This window comes from Protopterus annectens, chromosome 1.part2 (assembly GCF_019279795.1).
Source record: "Protopterus annectens isolate FY-2018-M chromosome 1.part2, PAN1.0, whole genome shotgun sequence".
In the NCBI taxonomy this organism is placed as follows: domain Eukaryota; kingdom Metazoa; phylum Chordata; order Ceratodontiformes; family Protopteridae; genus Protopterus; species Protopterus annectens.
Genome location: NC_056727.1, coordinates 968,644,356 through 968,660,823, shown reverse-complemented (window position 1 = coordinate 968,660,823; position 16,468 = coordinate 968,644,356). Strand labels below are relative to the sequence as shown.

Sequence of the window (16,468 nt, the reverse complement as noted above, 5' to 3'; positions counted from 1 at the left end):
ATGGGGATTGGGACGTGAACCCTTTCCCTACTGTAGTGCGATCTCGGAGTTAGTATATCAAAGTAGGGGGGTGGGGGGTGCAGACCCCTACATGGGGGGTGCAGAGGGGCTTGCCCCCCTTTATTACAATGTGTATTTGAAGTTTTAGTTCGAACATCAGCGAATCTGCTTTTTGATAAGTTGATTTTCGAACTTCGGTGACTTTTGAAGATTAGATTTCGAACTTTAGATTCACACAACAGTGCGATCGTAATTTTGATTTCCACTTATTTAAAGGTATACCATCACAGATACATGCAGTGCCAAGTTGTTGTTGTGTCTTTCCGCTTTTTCTGGTTAGGGGGTCGCCACAGCGGATCTCCGGTCCGCTAATGATTGGTAGTTGATTTTTACGTGCCGAGTTACCAGCCCTGACGCACAACCTTCAACGAAGGTACGCCCATTCACGCATGTCTCCACACAGAAGACGCTCTAGCTGAGAATCGAACCAGACAGCGTCTTACTGTGAGGCGACAACGCTACCGCAGCACCACCACCGCGGGTACATGCAGTGCCAAGTAAAGAGTAAAAATAAAAATTTCATGACAACAACGTGAAATAAGTTTCTAAAGAAGAAAAGGAATTGCCAATGTTTTTGGAATTAAAAGAGAAAGGAAAACACATTTTTATATACTTTTTTCTGGGAATGATAAAAGACCTGATATGAATATGGATACTGTATGGCAGTGTAAATTATGTTTCAATTAGTGTTTATAAAAAAAGGATTACAAGCTAAAACAACTGATCTTAAAATATACTAGAAAGAGTATCTCATTACTAGCGAACAAAATGTCTGCAGCATGCTATGAAAAGTAAAAAAAATAAATAAATAAAGCACATGTCATTAGTTATAAATAAGATGGTCCTGTTCACTTTTTTGTGGGAAGAAATGGTTACCCATGCTTGCATTAAACTGAAAAGAGATAAAGCTTATGAGACAGAGTTTCTCAAATGTGTGAAAAACTGTACACATGCTGATAATGCATGCTGAATTCTTCATGAGTAACTACATACATTGTACAGTATGGAAGCTACCATTTAGGAGAATCTGAAGTTTCCATCAAAATTCTAAGAGTTATCTCCTGCTTTGAAAGACATAAATGAAATGCAGTTAGAGAAAACTTGATCTGTCCAGTAAAGAAAAGTGAATGGGGTGAAATAAATTGTTCCAGTAGTAAAGAAGGACAATTAAATTAGTTTGTTTAGTGATTGCAAGCTGTGACACAAGCTACTAGTAAACTGGATCATGGTGAAATGTAGCCCTAGGCAGAGTAATGGATCAGTCAACCCCCCCCCCCCCCAGCCATTCCAGTGTCCCATTACTTAGCCATTTCTCCTCAGTTACCATAAACACTGTTCAAACCTCTAAGCATGCATAATATTTTCTTCTTTACTTCCACAATGACTACAGATACTTGGATTTAATTTAAAGCTTACTTCAAATTTTATAGCACACTTGCTAAACAAAACAATACACTCTCACAGTGAAAACAGACTTAGCATTAACAGTAAACTTCTCTGTCCTTGAGCCTCACATTCATTGAAATGGCATTGAATCCCACATTCAAAGAAAATGCACCTGGCCAGTGTGGGGTCATACCTCTCAAACTTTCACTGCAAGAAATCTGGACAAAGCCTGTCATAATGGGGGGAACAAAGTCCCCAAAATAGGGACAAATTTTAAATATTGCTCTTATAAACATAGAAAGTTGCTACAATAACAGGGTTTGGCTTAACATGCAATTTCTTTTTTCAAAACAGGTTTATTGTTTTAACATATAAGAGAAATATCATTTAACATGCAATTTCTGAAGGATATGAAGTCTGAAACTCAAATGTATATTATTATTTAGTGAGTTCAGTCCTCAGATCATCCCAGTGATTTGCCAGAAAACCACACATTTTATAAGGAACACACCAAAACTATTAGGCAAAAATCTGGACATCCTGGGAAAATCTGGACAGTTGAAAGGTATGAGTGTCATATAAAGTTTACCTTTGGGCTGTTTTCAAACCATAGGCCCCTTGCACACATTTTTAGGACCATGCATACATGCATGTGTTCTTTAATTCACCTTCCTGATTGTATTAAATGTTATTCCTTGCATAATACACCACCACTTGGTAGAGTGTGTTGTAAACTTGTAATTTTGAACATCCTTCCAGTAAGCAATGACACAAAACATATGAACCAATAATGACAAAGCTGCCCATTTCACAGCATTTCAACAATAAAAGGCTGTTCAAATTTCTGTCATTACAATCTACCAGTATCAGTCAATATGAACAACCTCTGCAGAAGTAAAAGTCATCTGAATGATTCCACATTACAGAGATCTGTAACTAATGAAGAGGTTGCTACTCGCAAACAACTTTACATTGCATAGTTTCATGTACAAATTCAGTGTCTGCTGCCCTTGAAGAAGAAATCGCCTATGTTACATTAAAAAAATAAAATTGGTAAGTTGCTAATATTGCAATAGAGAATGAATGGCAAACCGACAACAGGTTTATAGTTACTAGGCATCTCTTTCACAGGAGGACACAAACAGGAATGCAGCACCCCCTAAAGTAAACACAGTTTTAACAATCCAGCTAAATGCTGTCGGAGTAGAACCCACAGCTTTCTAGGCAAGTTTGATACCTGTTGTGCTGCTAACACTGTTTTCAAATCCTAAAGCACAATTGTGATGACCATTTGCTAAACAAAACAGTTGACATTAAAACAGACTTAGCATGAGCAGCAGTAAATTTCTCTTCCCTTAAAGATCACAATTCCTTGAAAATGCACTGAAGCTCAAAATTCCATGAAAATGCATTGAAAATCATAACTGCTTGAAAAAGGTATATTTAGGTAAATATAGTTATCATAAATGGAATGTCACAATTTGAAATTTATCATTACACGTACTTCCCTTGGAAGAGTGTTACATGCCCTATCATTATTTTCCAAAAGAAAGCACTGTTAACAAGTATTTGCACATTAATATGTTACTGCATCAAAACTAAAATTCCTGTGCATTTCTGTAAGGCAAGGATGTAAGCAATGACTTAGCTGATTTGCCACAGCAGTATTTCATTAAACAGCTTGTCGTGTACACTGCACATTTGTTATTTTGCTTACATGAAGTAGAACAGAAGATGGTGGCAGTTCTAGTCTCATTCTCCTTCTCATCAATGAATGAATGTGACGGTGGAAGTCCTTTGATTTGAAGTAAAGCACTTCTGTATTTAAGAAGTGCACAGTAATTTTCCTTTCAGCTGTAACAGATTTTCTACTGATATTATTTGCTGTTTGAATAACTTCGTTTTTGTCCTTGTGAGCGAGGATATCTTGGTGATGGCGTAATGTGCTGGAACTCCCAATGATGAGAAAAAGCATGAAATTCTTGTCTCACAAACTCTGGGTCACTATCTGTGATGATTATATCAAGAATATCAGACTGAGAAAAACTAATATCAACAGTTTCTGACAGATGGTGAAGTGTTATCTTTTAGCTCGATGACCTCAAAGTTCTTAGAACAGTATTCAACACATGCCAGATGATGACTGCCCTTTAAAATAAATTTTAATCAACTTTACATTTTCTGTTTGGAATTTTGTGAGGTATCACTGCAGCCTATGGATCTACTTTTGTGGTAAGTGTTACGGCTTAGATATTTTTTACCATCAGTTCAGTCTCTTTGGACATTCCCAACCTAATCATAATGTAATACACCCTTTTCTTTACACATAACAACTCCCAATTATGCACCATATATCTTTTATAGCATGTAATTAAGTAGATGCTTTGGCATCAGTCCTTGCGTTTCATGAATTTCTGACACAACAGGTATAGAAAACTTGAATTATTCATGACTTATTTTTTTTTTGTCGCTTAGCCCCCCTGCCATCAACATATTTTTAAAATAAATGTAGCTATAAACATTTCAGTATGTTGAAGAACGTCTGATAACTTATACATAGATGCATTTAAGCCATCACTGTGTTTTTCAGTGTCCACTGATAAATTTAGGACTGTGATTTTGAGCCTGCATCACTGGACGCTGCATTGTGCACCTGAGGTTATAGAGCAGGAATATGAACATAAATGCTGCTGCAAACCCATGAATCACTGACCGCATAGTCGTGTGAATCCTTTTATCTGACTGTACTGTACTGCACCTTCTAGTGCACTACTTCTGCATCTGCAACCTATGAATTCACTGAATAGTGCACATTACTTCACATGCAGACCTTCGTAATATCTTTGCATATTGAAATGACACATCTTAAAATAATAAATTGTATCTTTTGTTTTGATACACACAACACAGTTTAGTCTGACACTGGTTTCAGTTTATGCTCAGACTTAGTTAGTAATAAGGTGCCAGACTAAGACAGGGAATTTCAAACCTCATTTGTCTGAAAGAACTATTCTATAATGATGTTACATTGATCCCTAGTATCCTACACAAATGTGATAAATATACCATTACTGCATAGCTTTTCAGTCCATTCATGTTTGCCTGGGCACACCTATTGAGTTTCTGAGATCACTGAAGACATTATGCCTGCAGATTCTGAGATCACTGAAGACATTATGCCTGCAGTTTCAACAAAGAAGAGATCAATTGCATTCACAAACAGAATATTTTCTGCCTTATATGGGTGAGTCTGAGTATTTGACACATTAACATTTGTACAATTATGAGATGTGCTTCCTTCAGTTATTTACAAAACAGGTATTTGCCCTTTGAAAGGGATGCATAGACCACAAAAAATGTCTGGCTTCATCACATTCCCTACAATCTCTGTTAAGATCAGCACGTGTACTAGTAATGTCTCCTGTGCTGTATAAATCCACAGCTCTTGATATGTTTATGTCTCTTTTCTTAATATCTTTCCCCTTGTTTGACTTTTTTATGCTACAAAGTATTTTGCTCCTTCTTAATGAATCACACAATTCATCATATTCATAGTCTTTGGATGGTTCTTTAACTCACTGAAATAGGCATTTACAGATGAAATGGTGAATAAATGGCAAGCCACTTTTGGACTCATAATGAATCTCTTTAAACAGTGATGTTTTTATCTTTCAACTTTTTTAGAAAAATAAAAAAAGATTAAGTTTAACTTTCTGGAGTCCTTAGTGCCAGCTTTCTTCTGTAACTATAGCAATGATCAGACTAGTATGAAAAGTAATGAGCTGGCTTTGATTGACCAACAGCATGTACTTAACATAAAACCACCTTATTATACGCCAATACAGAAAAAGGGCTTTGTGTTTCTATTCAGGTGAGTTGGGGAACTCGAACACAGGGAACAACCATCTGAAACTAAGTAGTCACTATTTTATGCACTTATACAAACAACTGTTAGACAATCTGGACAGCAGGGCAAAATTTAAAGGTTCAGGACTGGACAATATGTCTCCAGCAGAAAGACATTGTTATGTTACAAGACAGGCTCTAACAGGGAAAGTGCAACCATGTAAGGACTTTACTGTAACAGGAGATGTTCAAACAGATCACACTTACTGTGTAGTACTAACTGCTGAGATTTCTGTCACAGAGTGCTGATGCCTGGCCTGACTTCCAGATCTTAGCACCAGCCCACCATCAGCTGGATGGATTTGGGCAACCCCAGGATGCTAACAATATCTCAGTACAAAGCAGGTGTCCTCCCATGCCATCTTTTGTATTTTCCTACCTATGGTACAACATGGAAGGACTTCAATAACTATCCCTGAGTATACTTCTGAATAGAGATAGGACCCTACACAAACTGCCCCAGAAGAAGAAGTCAAAGGAAGCTGAAAGACCCTGGAAACCTTGGCTTCCCTAAGTCTGATCAGATGTTTGGATGCCTGAGGCCCTGAGGAGGGAATGAACACGGAAGTCTTGAAAAAGAAGAGGTAAAATGGTTAAAGGAGTACCCCACACAAGCTACAAGTTGCCCAAAGGGATTAAAAATGGAAAGTGGAAGGTAAACTTGTATTGCAATGGTGACTCATTTGACTATTATGATAAGTTCCTCACACAGCAATGTTATAGAGATCATTCTTGCAGTGGTAGTAACTGCTGTGATGAATTCCAGAGCTCATAAGATTGCAGAGGTAGCAGATTATTGCAGTGAGGTGGAAGTGACCCTGCAAGATACCACTGGTAAACCCTGCCCTAAACCTAGGGGTGATATCCATAATGTAAAGATTGGAAAAGCTATGGGTAGAAGACCAGACTGCAGCCTCTATGATGGACTGTGCACTCACCCCTTTGAGGAAGGCTACTGGTTGTGTGAGCTCTAATATATGCCTTTCTGGCTTCCTTCCACGTACTGAGTAGCATCCATATAGAAATTGTTTACTCAGAAATTCAGAAACTGTTTTCCGTTCCTTTTTAGTTGCAAAGAATACAAAATGTTCTTCTGAAACTCTGGTATTTTTAGTTCTGTCTAGATAATATCTCAGTTGCCTACACACACATCCAAAGAATTTAACATTCTCTCTTTTTCTTATTTTGTGAATCGGGAAAAAGGTGAGGTGGCTATACACCTTTTTGTCCTTATGGAAAAGCAAAAAAATAGCTATTTGTGCATGAGCCCTTGCAATTGTGAAATTTTTCTGGCTGACATGATAGCAAGCAGAGAGGTTGTTTTCTGTTTCAGAGTCTTTCAGGGTTATGGTTCAGGAGATGTTTGCGTGAATTTTTCCAGCACACAATTCAAGTCCCATACAGATAGAATTTCTTTTCCAGTCAGTCTCAAATGCAATACTCACTTAAGGAACTGTGTGAATGGCTGTAAAGATACTAAAGGGGGGGGTCTATAGGTATGTAGGCTGAAAATGCACCTCCACTGAGGCACACCCAGCCCTATCCTGAATAACTCAGGAAAACAGTGTAGAATCACTGACACCAATATGAGAAAGATTTTGAGTCTTCTCTTGGAACCAGAGGGAGAATCTATTTCATTTAACTACATGTGACTTGCTCATAGTGAGATTTTTAACCTCCCTCTTAATATTTGGCACCTCCTCAGTAGACTGGTGCCCGAAAGGCTGCAAAGTGATATCATCTATGCTGCTAGATTTAAAGTCCTCAGGTATGAGTATATCAAGGCCCCATTGTGATGGGCTAAAAGGTCTGTACAAAGGGGCAAGATAAAAGCTTTTTCTCTCGATATTTCTAATCGAAGAAACAGCCAAAGTTGTCTGGTCCAAAAGAGTTCTGGCAGTACCATCTGTAGCCCCTCCTCCTTTGCTTTCTGGACCAACATGAGGAGTAAGGAGTAAGTTGTCTAGTAGGAATGCATTTAGAAACATACTAGCCCACATGATGGAGTGGGCATAAATTGCCAGGCCACATTGTGTCATGCCCTGCAGAACTGTTAGTTGCTTTGAAAAACAAAAAAGTACTTTCTCTGCTACACCCTACCTGCTGACCAATTCTAAGAATATGTCTTTTGTCTATTACCATTTGGAAGAGATCTACCTCTTATCTCAACGAATATTCCACAAAGAGTTTTGCTGGGATGAAATGCTGACGCTAGGATAATTTCCTAACTAATCATAGGCAGACTGCACAGGAAGTAAGATACAGTCCCTCCGTATTTATGTTCCACATTATGATTGCACTATCTGTGACTACCTGCAGCGCTCTCTGTTCCAAACTGGTTTGCATTTCTGTAGTGCTAGGACTACCTCAGAAATGTCTTTTATGCCGATAGATTTCTTTGGGTGTAGCTCCATTTGCACTGGACCTAGAACATCTTTCATTGGGCTTTCCAGGCCAAGGCGGAGATGTCATTGCACAGTCTCTAGATCAGGGAATCCTATCTGAATGGGACTCTATACTTAATGTATGCATTGTTCTAGTTTAGTCTTGATGTAAGAGAAAACTGGGGAATTCTCTCCATCAATAAGGGTCTGTGCTGATTCTTGGTGTCCTTGGTACTACTGGAACATTACAATTATAGTTGACACATACTGTATTGTCCCTAGGAAGCATCTGATAAAAATTGAGCTTTTTAAGAGATTCCAGAAATTAGCCTGCTGCAAATTCCACCTACCATTGTGGGAGAAAAGCTCCCTGTTTGTGGAAATCCAATAGGTTTCCCAGAAATATCACCCTTTTGGATGGCAGGAGGTTTGACTTGTATAAGCTGTCAGAGAGTAATACATTTTAAAATAATTCACTGCAAACTATAGTGTCCTGTCTACCTCTCTCAATGACTGGGCTTGTTTCAGGCAGTCATCTTGCTATGAGTAGACACAAATGTTCTTACTTGAGAAGAATTCAATCAGTGGAGCTAGGCCTTTGAAAATACCCTTAGTGTAGCATCTAAATGAAAGGACAAAAAGGTAAACTGGTAATAGGTACTCTTTCCTTGAATCCATGGAAGTGTCTGGGATCCCTGTGAATTGGACTGTCCAGGTAGTTATCTTTGAGATCCAGAGTTGCTATCAGATCTTGTGGGGCAGAAAGGGTAAAAATCCCTGTACAGCTGGTATGTTTTTGTATATTTGCCCCCATGCTTGCCAAACACCAGTGTTACCCCAACCTGTAGCAGGCTGTTATCCAGACAGCCATAAGTGTTACTTGAGCTTTCACTTGTATCCCAGCAATGAGAACATTTTTCTTTTAGGTTCTTAATCCTACCTTGGATGAAGGACATGCTATCCATCTCACAGAGGGGACAACTTGTACCTCCTCAGGCATGTGAACACTTCTGTGTACCAGCTGAGGTGTATCAGCAGAAAGTCTGGTGCACAAGGTACTGCCCGAATGGGACTCCCTTGCTTTATCATAATTCATTTATTTACTATTCTAGTTCATGACTTGAGGAACTGAACACAAGCCCCAAGAGTACTTCCAAGCACCACAGTCCCTCCTTCAGGTGTAAGTAGCACAGGAATGCCTTATTCAGCCCCTTCCTCTCTGAGGACAAGTGTGCTCTTCATCTCCACATCCACCCAGCAAGTGTCTAAATGAATACAGATCACCCAACATGGTAGAGGCTTTTCTCACTTATACCACTGCAGCTGACTAGCTGGCTAGCATTTTGAATTTTGGAACTTTTAGGACGGTATTTAACCATGACAGGTCTACTATAGATCTCCATGAGCCCTCTTTTCTAGGCACTTGGAACAGACAATTACAATGCCTCACCTTGCTCCATTTTTTGGCACTGGTTTTACCACCCCTACTGCAGAAGTCTGTCTAAAAAAAAAAAAAAGAGGAAGTACTAGGTCTTTTTTTTGATATACTAGTATTGAAGGATTTGATTTTGACTGGAAGCGTAGCTTGTAATCCTGGGTAAATACTTCCAAAGCTCATCTGGCCTTGGTATTAGCCTCCCAGGTTTTGAAGAGCTGTGCCAGCTAGACCCCAGGGTTGGAATTTGGTTTGGGGTAGAAGAACATAGGAGCATGGAGTTGAAACTTCAGTTTTCTTTGTGAAATGTGACCACTAGGGCCCGTAGGCTTTCCCTGTTTCTCTGTCATTTATTTTTAAACTGGCCCATTCTTGTTCCACTTCTCCACTTTACCTTAAGTGTTACTATACGGCCAGCTCTTTATTGGGTAATTTATGTTAAATGTCACTATGAGGGAATGAAATAGTTATGATACCGACTGAATCGTCATCTTCTTTTGGCTGTTTCCGTTAGGGTTCGCCACAGCAGATTATCTGTTTCCATTTCTTTCTGTCCTCTGCATCTTGCTCTGCCACACCAACCACCTGCATGTCCTCTCTCACCACATCCATAAACCTTATCTTAGGCCTTCCTCTTTTCCTGTTACCTGGTAGCTTCATATCTTTTTCCCCAATATACTCAGCATCCCTTCTCAGCACATGTCAAAACCAACATAATCTTGCCTCTCTGGCTTTGTCTCCAAACCTTCCAACCTGGGCTGACCCTCTAATATACTTATTTCTAATCCTGTCCACCCTCATAACACCCAGTGCAAATCCTAACATCTTTAACTCTGCCACATCCAGCTCAAACTCCTGCCTTTTTGTCACTGCCACTGTCTCCAACCCTTATAACATAGCTGGTCTCACTACCCTCTTGTAGACCTTCCCTTTGACTCTTACTGGTACTTGTCTGTCACAAATCAATCCTGATACTCTTCTCCACCCACTCCATCCTGCCTGTACTCTTCTTCACCTCTCTTCCACACTCACCATTACTCTGAACTATTGATCCCAAATATTTAAACTCATCCATCTTTGCCACCTCTACTCCTTGCATCCTCACCATTCCTCTATCCTCCCTCTCATTCACACACATATATTCTGTCTTAGTCCTGCTGACCTTCATTCCTCTTCTCTCTAGAGCATATCTATCTCTCCAGGGTCTCCTCCACCTGTTCCCTACTCTCACTACAGATCACAATGTCATCTGCAAACATCATAGTCCACTCCTGTCTGATCTCGTCTGTCAACCTGTCCATCACCACTGCAAATAAGAAAGGGCTCAGAGCTGATCCTTGATGTAATCCCGCCTCCACCTTAAACACATCTGTCACTCCCACCGCAGACCTCACCGCTGTCACACTACCCTTGTACATATCCTGTAAGACTCTTACATACTTCTCTGACACTCCCGACTTCCTCATACAATACCACAACTCCTCTCTAGGCACCCTGTCAAATGCTTTCTCCAAGTCTACAAAAACACAATGCAACTCCTTCTGACCTTCTCTGTACTTCTCCATCAACACTCTCAGAGCAAACATCACATCTGTAGTGCTCTTTCCTGGCATGAAACCATACTGCTGATCACTAATCATCACATCCCTTCTTAACCTAGCTTCCACTACTCTTTCCCATAACCTCATGCTGTGACTGATCAGTTTAATCCCTCTGTAGTTACTACAGCTCTGCACATCACCCTTATTCTTAAAAATCAGTACCAAAACACTTTTTCTCCATTCCTCAGGCATCCTCTCACTTTCCAAGATTTCATTAAACAATCTGGTTAAAAACTCCACTGCCATTTCACCTAAACACCTCCATGCTTCCACAGGTATGTCATCTGGACCAACAGGCTTTCCATTCTTCATCCTCTTCATAGCCATCCTTACTTCCTCCTTGCTAATCCATTGTACTTCATGATTCACTATCCCCACATCATCCAACCTTCTCTTCCTCTCATTCTCTTCATTCATCAACTCCTCAAATACCGACTGAATAATCTTCCCCTTTTCCTCCAGTGTCAAACACTTTAGCTGCAGTTGGTCCAAAGAGCAGATACTCGGCTAATGGGGTAGTCAGAGGTTGTGCCTTGACATTCTTTAACAGGGGTTGACTTCTCAGCAAAACATGCCTTCTGATAACAGAGCCCTGTGACTGTTGATGTAGATGCTGCATCACAACCACATTCAATGGCATTCTTTTCAAACTGAGTAGCAGTTTAGGTCAGTTCTAGCGAGTTTAGATTTCTGAGCATTCTCAAGCACCTCCCCTTTCGTTGGCCTGAACTGACAAAGGGGCTCATTTTAATATTTAAACATGGAATAACGACAGTTAAGTGGCCTAAAGGAAAGGGTAGCAGCCATATACACTTTCTTCCTAAAGCAATCAGGAAGGGTAGTAGGGCTTAAAACCAATCTGAGACCTTTTCTGTACTCATAAATTTCACCGCTTGATCAGATCCAGAATTCTTAACCAATAATTTGTGAGAATCTTAGACGCTATAAAATCAGTTGGGCATCTTTTTTCAGGAGGTTGAAAATATGGTTTCAGCAAAAATCTTCATACTCCAATGCTCCTGTGCCTGGATGGATGGTCACTCAACTGTAAGCCTTTAAACAAACACACATTAACAGTGTTCGAATGCCTCCAAAACCAGGAAATCAAAGTAGCACTTCTGGGTGTCCAAGACCTCCTTCCAAGAGAAGTGATGCTTCATTCTCCATAAATCATCACAAAATGATAAGTTCTCTGCAGGAGATGCAGAGGACATAGTATATTCAGTATTGAAGTCAAAAGGGCAAGACATCTCTGAAGCATAAGCCTGGGGAACAGAGTGAACCAATCTTGGAGAAACTGGAATGTGAAGTTCCACCTGTCAAGTGAGGTGAAGGCAACTGCAGGGAGACCAACTGGCTGGAAAATCTGTTTGAATGTGTGAGCCCTTTTACAGATTCACAGATATTCCAAGGCTACTAAATCTTATGACCATTCACACCTTGCCAGTTCCCTCCTTCAGGTAAAACCTCCTTTTTCCCGGAGGACCATGCCAATCAATCTTAGAGTAAGTTTGTGGATACCCATCAGTCATCTAGGTTATGTTTTAAGAAAGACAGTGAGTCACACTGCTTAACATGCAGGGGAAGTTTAGTTCAGTAGTTTGGGAGGTATTGTGTTAAAGAACCTCTCCCTTCACTGTGTTTTATTTATATGTTTGTGAAGATTCACATTCCTGGTTCTAGTATAGGTGGACATTATTGGACTTGCAGAGATACAGCATGTCAAGAACAATTTGGCCTCTAATGCTGTGGCAAGCAAGAGAGAGATCTATCAAAAGTCTACAAGACACTGAATAAAAGGGCAGACCTTCCAGCCTCAATTGGTTGCTCAAGGACTTTAGGCCTATGATGTTTTTACTTAAAAACTAATAATTTGATGTTTTTGTTGAGATAGATCCCGAAGGGGGCTTTGCACTCATTAACTGTCCTGATCAATGCTGACTATAAGGGAGTGATTTAACTCTTTAGACCTTGATGATATTCCTTTGGCAAATATCTGAGCTAAATAAAAGGATCTATTGACAACACTGTCACATGATAGTCAAAAGAGGGGAAGCTACTGACATGCAGAGGAAGTTAATTCCAGTGGTTTTGCAGGTACTGGCTTATAAACCTATCGCTCAGTTGTGTTTTACTTATCTAGTGGTGGATATTTAGATCAAATATTGGATTTATGGAGATAGAGTAAGTCCAGAACAATAGGTTTTCTAATGGAGTGGTAAGTGAGACACATCTCCCTTCAAAACTCTATAAAACAATGAAAAAAGTATACCCATTCAGCCTCTAATGGTAGCTTAGAGACTTTAGGTCTATGCTCTTTATGTTTAGGAACCTTTGGGATCTTTCTAACTGTATATGTTTTGTGAGTCATATTCCAAAGGGGACATTGTATTCAGTAACTGGCGTGATCAATGTCTTTGTCCAAGGGAGTGATTACTCCATTTATATCCTGATTATATTCCCTTGACAATTAGCTGGACATAAAAGGATTTATGGACAACCACTGTCACATGCTGGTTAAAAGAGAGGGAGCTATTAACTCAAGTACTTAGGTCCCTGATTAGATTTTCATACAGTAGTTCTGTGCTGCCTATACAATAGGATGGAGGGACTGGCTGTCTACAAAAAGGGATGATACAGCACTTATTTATTTTCTTTGTTCACTAGAGTAGTACACTGCTCTCAACAGATCATTTGCAGGCACAGTCCAGGTGAAGAAATTCACGAAAAGAAAAAAAATGCAAACAGAGTAATCACAGAAGATAGATAATCCTATAGACTATTGATACAATATGTAAATATTGTTAAAAGAGTACAAAAAAACAAATGTGAATTAATATTAGTAGTAAATATGAGAGAGAAGCAGCAATTGAGATCAGAGGGTCAAAATACAAGTGATGAGGGTGAGGAAGGAGTTAGGTTGTGTGTCCAGTGGAAAAGCACTTGCAGTCAAATTTTTGATGGAGGTGATTTTGAGATGAGCTCTGGATATGGGGGAAGAAAAGACTTCTTTTAGGTGAAGTGGAGAGATTGCCAGAGTTTGGATGCAAGAATGGAGAAGGGATGACTGGTACAGTGCAATTTGGTTTAGGGTGTCTGGGGTGATGGAGTTAATATGGATAAATTGCAGAGGTTGTAGGGGTGGTTTTCTTATGGATGATGGCTGCAAGAGGTGAGAAGGCATTGAGCTGAAGTCATTTGAAAAGAAAAAACCCTGGGAGTAGCTCAACTTTGTAGGAGACTGGTAGCCATTTGGCGTTGGAGAAGATGATGCAGTGGTATTCCTGAGGGAAGAAATTGGAAATGAATCAGCAGATGTTGTTTTCAATGAACTGTAGAGTGGATGAGGTCTTTTTAAGAGGCTGCAGCTATGATGGGGAGTCCGCAAGCAAGACTACTTTGTCTATTGCAGCCTTAGTTGAACTGGAGAGAAAGGGAGATATTTTTCAAGGACCAGAATAAAAGAGAACTGATCTTTTTCCTGGTGTTTTCAATGTGGTTTGAAAGTTGATTGACAGGTCTAGCCATAAACCTAAGTATTACAGGGTGTGGTTGTTTCTACTGGGAAACCATAGAGACCTTCAATGTTGAGATTTTTAGGATATTTTCAGCTTTTGTGGAGTTGCAAATATACTTTTAAGCCAAGAATTAAGGGAGTGGATGTCACACTGAAGCTAGGTTTGAACTGTTGAATGTGTGGGACTGGATCAAAGAATAACCATGTCATCTGCATAAAAAGTGTTAGGAAGGTTAGGGAGATCAGAGGGTAGTTTGTTAATAAATACTGAAAACAACAATGGGGCAAGTAAGGATCTCTTTTTGTATTTAGTTTAAGCCCATGTTTAGTACACCAAGGCTCTACTAGGAAGATTTCATTCAGAAGTGTTTTTGTGTCACAGGGTGGCTTAACAACAACCCCCAGTTTGCATGCATTTCCAGACTTTGTTAGCTACAGGTCTTGGCTTTTAGCTTGGAGATCTGAGAAATAAATACCAAAAAGGAAAGATCCCCACTCTGAGCTATGAGGGACACTGTTGGCCACTTTCACACATTCTAATGAGGTACCTGCAGCTCAAACTGTGAGGATTCTTCCTTTCAGCCAGCTTGCTATCCATCTTATCACATGTGAGATGATTTTTTAATGCATTTAGCTTATGTAGAATACCAGCAAGTGGAATGCCATCTAAGGCCTCGGACAGGTTAAGATACTCCATATGCACTGCATGTCTACCCTCTTCAGCCCCCGTAACCCTTTTGAAGAGGTGTACCAGGTCAAATAGACATGAGCTACCTTGAGTAATAATAACAATATCAACAGTGATAATTATTATATTGGTATTATTATTAATAATACTAACAATAATAAAAATATCCACTTGTTAACCAAGTAGGCCCATTGGGCATACAATTCCTTTTCAGGGGCAACCTGGGTGCAATGTCTAGTTAAATAATTTGCTCAGGGTCACACAGCAGGAAATGTGGGATGAAGGAATCAAACCTTGCCCCTTCACGAAATTCAAAGTATTGGAGGTCAAGTCTAAAAAGATTCTTAATATTACATTTTATGAGTTTAGTTATAATAAATTCCAAGTCCTGTTAAGACTGACAGCTCTGTAATTATCTGGGTAAGTTGTAAGATCACACTTCTAAAGAGGTATCACAAATGCAGTGCACCACTTATCAAGAACTAAACTAGTACCTAAACGTAGGGTAAACAGTTATGAAGTGTGTCTGCAAGGGCTTGTTTAACATTATTTATTAAGTAACCAAGTGCACTGTCAGATGTCATGGAAGAAGTATTTGGCCTTGTCTTTAGAGATAGCTATAGGAGTAAGGGAATCAGATATTTTGGGGTTTTGAACACAAATCCCTGGGGTGAAGTTGGCACTAAATTTGTTTGCAAGGATATTGGCAAAGTCTACTGGGTCAAAATAGGAATAAGTTCAAAGCAATGCAGGTTTTTTTTTTAAATTTTGTAACATAACTAAAGAATGACTTTGGCTCCAGAGGCTAACCTAGGTTTATAGGATCCTTAGTAGACATGATAGGGTTCATAAGTTTTTTTAATGCGTTTTATTATTATCCATAAGAAGAGGGGGTTGGATCTGCTAAACAATTTAAGGAATCACTTTCTTTTGTTGTACAGTTTACTTATAGTGGTAGACCAACAAGATGACGTACCCTTGAATTTCCCATGACACTTTGGAACTGGTAAGGACTGCAAACTAAGTATTTTAAAGGGTGTAGAGTTCCTTAGTGAAGCATGCTGCTGTATTAAAGTTAGGGGAGGCACAGTCATAAGTAAATTTTGATATTTTGTCACAAAGGAGGTTGAGCTTGGCATGTCCTTAAACTCAGTGGGTTCTGCTATAAGATATTGGGGAGGTTAAAGGAGAAGGTAACAAGTTTATTGCCAAATTCTACTGAGGAAGGTGACACCAGAGGACTAATGCAACAGGCAGTCATATTTATAAAAATGTGGTCAAAAATGCTATGTACTCCAGTAGGTTTACTTACCAACTGCTTTTTGGAATTTTTCTTTAATAAGTCTAGGAATTTTGGGCATATCCTTAATTAGAGGTAAAGGTATTCCAGTTTACTGAAGAGTAGTTAAAGTCACCCTAAATAAGGGAGCTTTTGCTAACAGGCAAATAATTCATTTGGAACACTGATGAATCTTACATGGACATCAGGGA

General features: G+C 39.4%; 1 protein-coding gene across 1 annotated transcript in view; it reads right to left on the bottom strand.

Moving 5' to 3' along the window:
* The window catches only part of LOC122792200 (tumor necrosis factor alpha-induced protein 3-like), an 887,411-nt gene that overhangs the window by 601,931 nt on the left and 269,012 nt on the right, over window positions 1-16,468 (bottom strand). The window lies entirely within an intron of this gene.